This window comes from Pundamilia nyererei, unplaced genomic scaffold, assembly GCF_000239375.1.
Source record: "Pundamilia nyererei isolate P.nyererei 1_Seehausen unplaced genomic scaffold, PunNye1.0 scaffold00218, whole genome shotgun sequence".
Classification (NCBI taxonomy): Eukaryota; Metazoa; Chordata; class Actinopteri; order Cichliformes; family Cichlidae; genus Pundamilia; species Pundamilia nyererei.
Window position 1 is genome coordinate 881,966 of NW_005187619.1, and position 6,483 is coordinate 888,448.

Below are 6,483 nucleotides of genomic sequence, written 5' to 3' on the forward strand. Positions count from 1 at the left end.
TTTGATTACATTTTGTATGATGGATTATGCAGAAAAAGTAGAATTGGGCTGAAAGATCTATCGCTTTATCACCTACTCAGGTTGTAAATCGTGTTTTTAAAAAGTAACTAAGTAATAATTAGTGTTTGTTAACAGTTCGAGGGGGAAGTCCTGTCTCTGATAGGCTGAGACACTAAAACACTTCTTAACTACACATGTGAGGGTGATAGGTCTGTAGTCATCGAGGCTGCCAGTCTTTTTGGGGATGAGAATGACGGTGGAGGTAGGGTTGGCCTCAAACTGAGCACAGAAGGTGTTGAGCTACTTTGTGAGTGTGAGGCTGCTGTCAAAAGTTGGGGGGGGGGGGGGTCTCTGTCCTTTGTAGTGGAGTTTGGATACCTCTCCACACCTAATGTGGGTTGTTGTCTGTGAGGATGCCCTGCATCTTATGGTTTGATGCCCCTCCTCAGGTTGGCTCTGGCAGTGCAGAGAACTGTCCCTCCGCCTGAAGGCTGAGTTACGAGACTCGAAACCAAAAAACCAAAAACCTGGACTCATCATCCAAAGGTTTTCAATTAGGAAAAACCCAGATGGTTTTGGTCACTGTCACGTTCTCTACACAACATATTATGTAGAAAAGCACAGACTGAGTGAAGGTCTCCAGGTCCCGCTGTTCGACAATGGACCAGTCTGTCAGATCAACGGAGGATGTTTTAATGACCCGGTTGCACACACAACAAGGAAGCATGAGACAAAATACTGAAGGAATAAACAAATCAATAATAACAACGGAGCAGCGATTTCAAGAGTGCTCACTGTGGCCCCCTGGTGTACTTTGAAGGCATTACAGGTGGGCCAGTAATCACAGAAATTCAGTCTGAAATCACAACTATGTACAGTTACACATTTATATAAATGTATTTATTTGCATAAAAGTCAATTAAAACTGGTAATAGGAAGTGTTTAGATTGCGATATCACTCATTGCTCTGAAACAGAGAATTCACACAGAATCACGTAGGAGAGCAAAGCGATGATTTGTGCACCGTAGTGATGGTGGCTGGAAAAAAGGCACTTTTAAAACCATGTTGTTTGCAGAAATCTGGGACAGGAAATCATCATCATCTGGAAGGAAGAAGGTGAAATTCATCCAGCTGCGGTGACTGTGCAGGGACACTGGATTCAGCTGTGGCAGGTTCACATTTTTATCAATAAAACTGATGCAAACATAGTTAATAGTAAGACTGGAGCCTTTGGTGAGCCAGTTGTGGCCCCCTGACCATATACTCAAAAAAATGAAATTGGGTGGTTGTTAAATTTACAAAATTCAAACTTGTAATGTGAACAAAATAACTTCATGTTTCTGTGGTGAACGTAATGAAATCCTGTAGGATCTGCATGAAATCCAGCAACTTAATTTATTCTTGTTGAGATGACAGGATACAATCTAGTAAGAGTGGTTAGTTGCCTGGATTCACAAAATTCACAAGATCACACAAGAGTTCAAACCACAGGAAAATCACTGGGTTAGAAGAGACAGACAACCATACACACACTATGCCTCAGCTATTTATTGTGGTTTTTAAAATTCTATATAAAGCCTTGTAATCAAGGTTTCCCTATTTTTTTGAAGTCTAGATTGACAGCTCGGTGGCACAGTGGTTAGCACTGTTGCCAAGTTTCCTGCCACAATTAAAGTCATGCAGTAATTAGGGTTAAGTTAATTGGTGTTTCTAAAATATCTGTGAACATGAGGGCAAATGGTTGTCTGTCTCTCTGTGATAGACTGGTAACCTGTCCAGTATTCTGACTCCCACCCTGTCACATCTGGGATAGGTCCCAGCCTCACTGCAACCCTGGTAAAGATAAGAGGATGGATGGAGTGGAAGTTATTATAAATCCATTAACATTTTATGTTAACCAGACTCTAGACTTTGTCTTTCCATGATTTTTTATGTTCATTCAAAGAGTTATTTTTTTGACACCCGTGTGTGAAATGCTACTGTGAAGCTGCTAATGAAGGAGCGAAGGATGAATGTAACCACAGCTATAAGTTCATGCTAATATGAATGATTTTGCATGGTATCAGAGGCCAACACTGAAAAGGTGGCCTGAAAACCACAAAAACAACCAGGTTTACAAAATGAATCTCACAGGCGACGCAACTTCCATCAGTCTTAAAAATACCATCTACAAATTTATGTCCTACACAAATCTAATGGCACACATTTTTAGACTTTGTTTGTGTGACATTGAATCACACTGGTTAATTATTTGCAGAGTAAAGCGATGTGCTGAAAGACTAAAAGATCCCTGAGAGCAGGCTAATGAGCCTTTGTGTCTTCATCATTTTCTGCTGAATATAAATTTCATGCCACAGATGGTGGAAGTTTAAAATTGAACAAATTCTTCAAAGTTTTTCTTTCCTTTTCAGAGAAAGCTTCTTTTGCAACATAGCCCTTGTTAGAAAATTGAGCTTGTGTGGAAACTGGACATAGTTGCAGTTACCTGTTGCTCAGCAATTCAAGTAATACCTGGATTTGGTACACTGTCAGGGTTTGTGCACATGTGTCTTTGTGTGTCTCTGTGTGCCATTAGAATGCCGAGTGTGTGTGGCTGGGCCCGGGTCTGGAGCTTGCTGGAGCTCTGGGACAAGATCAGGGTCCGACCTCTAATGGGGTCGGCTGCCCGTCTCCACTGGTCCTCTGGGACTCCCACCCTTTGGCCGTGGGCGCCCCAACTAGGCCCTCCCTCCTTCTCCTCCTGGGACGGACTCGGAGATATCGCTGAGATGTGCGGACTTCGGTCTTCAGTACTCATGCGGGGCTGTGAATGGCCCGGTTCTCCTGGATCCTTCTCGGTCTGCCTCTTGTTCCTGGGGGCCGATATTGTGACTTCCCTCATGTTTAAATACATTTCGTAACAAAGACACACACACACTTTCATATCTTAGTGAGGACATCTAATTGACGCTTATCCTAACCCTAAACATGTATGCCTAACCCTGACCCTAACCTAACTGTAACCCTGACACTAAAACCACTTTTTGAGTTTTAGAAATGCTTCAAACTCACGGGGACGGGCATTGTGTCCCCATAAGGGTCCCCACATGTATACTAGCCAAGCCAATTGTTGGTCCTCACAAAGATATCTAAACAGGTACACACACACACACACACCACTAGAAGATTTTTGTACCTGTGCCTGTCCTGCCTTAGATGTTGTCATACTGTATACCACACACACCACCACATTTAATGTACTAACTGGAATAACATGAATAGAAATGAAGAAATACACAGATAAAATTTACACATGAAGAAGAGAAGCCTGTGGAGAATTCATAGAGCTGCTCTGGTAAAATGTGTTTGGCACAGTTCAGATTATTCAGACAGGATTTTAAAAAGTAAATAAATAAGATGTTTCCTCCATTACTACACAGCTATTGTCATGACACAAGGTCTTTGCTAATGGCTTCATACTTTAACCACAGTGAGTGGAGTGAGAAATAGCATTCAAGGACACTAGAGTTGTTACTAAAAGTCACTGAACATCTTTCTGCTCACTTTTATCACTAAGTGATTGTTGATTACTTGGATGAGAAAAGTCAGCCAAGATCATAAGCATGGTTTGATTCGCTCAATGACAAGAGGCAGACTGCTTAATGAGCTCAGTTCAAACGCAGTAAGTGAACCTCTGGATCTATACTGCAAACAGCTGGTGTTTCACTGATGAAGCTGGTTATTAAAGCTCTGTGATTGAGCCTTGACTGGACCATGGAGGTTTTTTCTGTTCATGTTCAAGCTCAGCTTTGTTTTCTATGTTTATAGTTTATAAGTCAGCCTAATTTGAAGATTTCCCTGGACTTTGTGAGCTGTGGGTATGTGCACTAGTCTCTGTTTTCCCAGGAACACGCTGAGCTCGCCTGCATGCTGTGGTGAAGCTTTCGGATTCAGCCACAGACCTGCACAAAACCTCTCCCAAACATGTTTGCAGGGGATGCGGTGGTAGATGAAACCTGCTGTCCTCACAGTCTGAGCAAATCAAATCGGAGCTTTATCTTCAAAGTTATGGCCACAGGCCCTCATTGTGTTTCTTCAGACTGGCTTTCTGTGCTGTGCTGCTACGGTATTTGATTCAGCCGCCTCAGTGTGCTTCTATCTTTGCAGGAAAAGCACAGGTGTAATTTAGTACTGCATTTCATTTAGCAGAGCTGGCTGTGCACGCTGATGGTAACTGCCACTGCCACAGACTGTGAATGGGACTAAATCATTGTAAGGAAATTTTGCCCCATGCCTCTGCTGTTTTTACAACACGCCAGAAAATCTGCCTTGAAAAAAGATTTGCTGACATTATGTACATATATGTAACGTGTTACGGAAACTTAACCTAAACAGCCAGTTTTAGCTGTTAGAAGACACAAAAGGAGGGAAAATGGACTCACTCTCATGTAGCCCAACAAACAATGCAAAAGCTGAAATCAGACATTAATAATAGAGCAATGGTCTGGACAGTGAATAATTCAGCTCACCGCCGATAGACCTCCTGCACGAGGCTCAATGCATAGTTGAGCAGCGTGTAGTCACTGCCACCTAGTGGCTGCTGTGGGAAAAATCAGATCAGGCATTGATACAAAGTAACCACAGAGCTTTTAGAGGCAGGGGCTTACTGTGCCGACAAGTGACGGATCCTTTCTGTATGGATTGTGGATAACAGAAGAGATTAAAGCAAAAACCTCTTTTTCAGCAAGTCTAACCTCTGGGCAGCTTTGTGTAAGCTGTAATTACCACCCACATGCCAGGATCAGTTTAACTGAACGAGGACACAAAACTATGAGGGCAGCTGTTTGGGCTCAAGTTGGACTCAGAAGGCAGAAGCAGGAAACCCACTGCAGTTTTAACGTTTTGATTGAAAGCAGCAATAATTAGACTAAGTGAAGATAAGAGAGAGGAATTACAGGACGGTGGGAGTGGCCAAGGTGAGAGTGAAAAGAGTGAAAAGAGCCAAAGTTCCCTCTAATGTTTCATGTGTCTGAGCGAACACACAAACTCCCTGAGCGGTCCCTCGGACCACTGTGAGCAACATCAGACGTGTGCACTGTGGTCACGCCAGCATCAAATCCATCCAAGTCACATGGTTTATTAAAATAATCAAATACATTTCAATCAATCAATTACATTTACATTTGCCTCCCTCCCCAGGAGATCTACTGCACCTGCCTCATCTGGAAGGTCCTCTCCATTACAGGTGACTCCACTCATCCCTTCAGCGTCTTCAGTTTGCTGCCATCAGGAAGGATACTGAAGAGCCTCCGGGCCAGAAGACGCAGACTGAGAGACAGCTTCGTCCATCGGGCTGTCAGGATGCTGACCATCTCTGAATCGAGAAGGGGGAAGAGCTGTTGCCAGTAGTAAGACGCCAGTTTCCACCTGAGAACATTTCATGTTTGAGGTGGTCACACCCAAGGTATCAGTGAGCCTAAAGTTGGCCAGTGGCTGGAGAGAATGAGAGTGCAAGCTGAGCTCAATCAGCACTCCTCCCTCACCACTGAACTTACCGATACCGGTGAGATACCCCTTACACTTGTGAATCTCCAGTGGTCTGTCCTTTTTCTGGGTCCCTCTCTTGTGGCTCCCTTCGGTCTCCGGCCTCCAGGATCCTTGCCAGCCCTGTGGTCGCCGAGACCTCCAAAGGGAACAAAACACCTTTTCCTACGCCTCCCTAACTTATCACGTTTGGGACTCTTTAATCAAAAGCATGATCCTAATTATCTTCTCCCTTATCTGATCATCAACATCCTGTACACAAAACTGTCGCTGCTGCAAGTGCCTCCACTCTGACCTAAAAGTCACCTTTCACAATAGATCACAAGCAAATCATTAGAAGCGCCTATTATACTGAAAGATCAAAGAGAAAACAACCATTTTAATCAATTAGGTTTAAGCATATAAGCAATTACTCATGCGTAAATTTCATCATAGCTAAAAGCTGCCTAGAAACAACTCCTGTGTGTTAACACCAACTTCATTTTAAAACTCACATTTCCTGTGTTATAACCTGTTCTTGATATAGAATTTTTATTTCATTTTGCTCCTCTATAAACTCTAGTTAACTTATACAGTGGCCCCTTTTGTTAATGGCACGAATTATATCAACAGGTTTCTCCTCTTTTAGCATTAACAACACATAAGACACCTGTGGAGCTGCATGTGTTATTTCGGTACTTTACACGTCACACAGTTTCATTACAAGCAAAACTCCTATTCAGTTGCTCTTTTCTATCACTTGTTGCTAGGCAAGCTCAACTTCAGTTATAAGCTAAATGAATTTCAGGCCTTTGGCCTGACAGGTTTATGGATTCTATGTGTTTGTAAGCGTGTGCGGCCTTCTATGCTCTAAGTCTCTTACACAATAGATTGTCTGGACATCGCGCCAAACAAAGCTTAAGACCCTCTGTAGACCAAGCAACAACTCCGAATGAGCACAATCGCAATGTATATACAGT